Here is a 200-nt window from a genome sequence, read left to right as displayed (position 1 = left end):
CTGTCTGCCGCGGGGTGGGTGGGGGGGGCGCGGTCAGACACCCCAAATCCTCATTCAGCGACAAAATCGCCTCATTTTAACCCAAACCCGCTAAATTTGGCACCGCGTCCTTCCCCCGCAGGTATCGTTTTGGCGCGAAAACGCCGATTTTTGGGGGAAATCGCCCTGTTTTGGGTCACCCTTTGTCTTCGCGCGCGGGG

The sequence above is a fragment of the Corvus brachyrhynchos genome, unplaced genomic scaffold, assembly GCF_000691975.1.
Source record: "Corvus brachyrhynchos isolate BGI_N302 unplaced genomic scaffold, ASM69197v1 scaffold491, whole genome shotgun sequence".
NCBI classification, from domain to species: Eukaryota; Metazoa; Chordata; class Aves; order Passeriformes; family Corvidae; genus Corvus; species Corvus brachyrhynchos.
Note: the sequence above shows the minus strand (reverse complement) of the source record.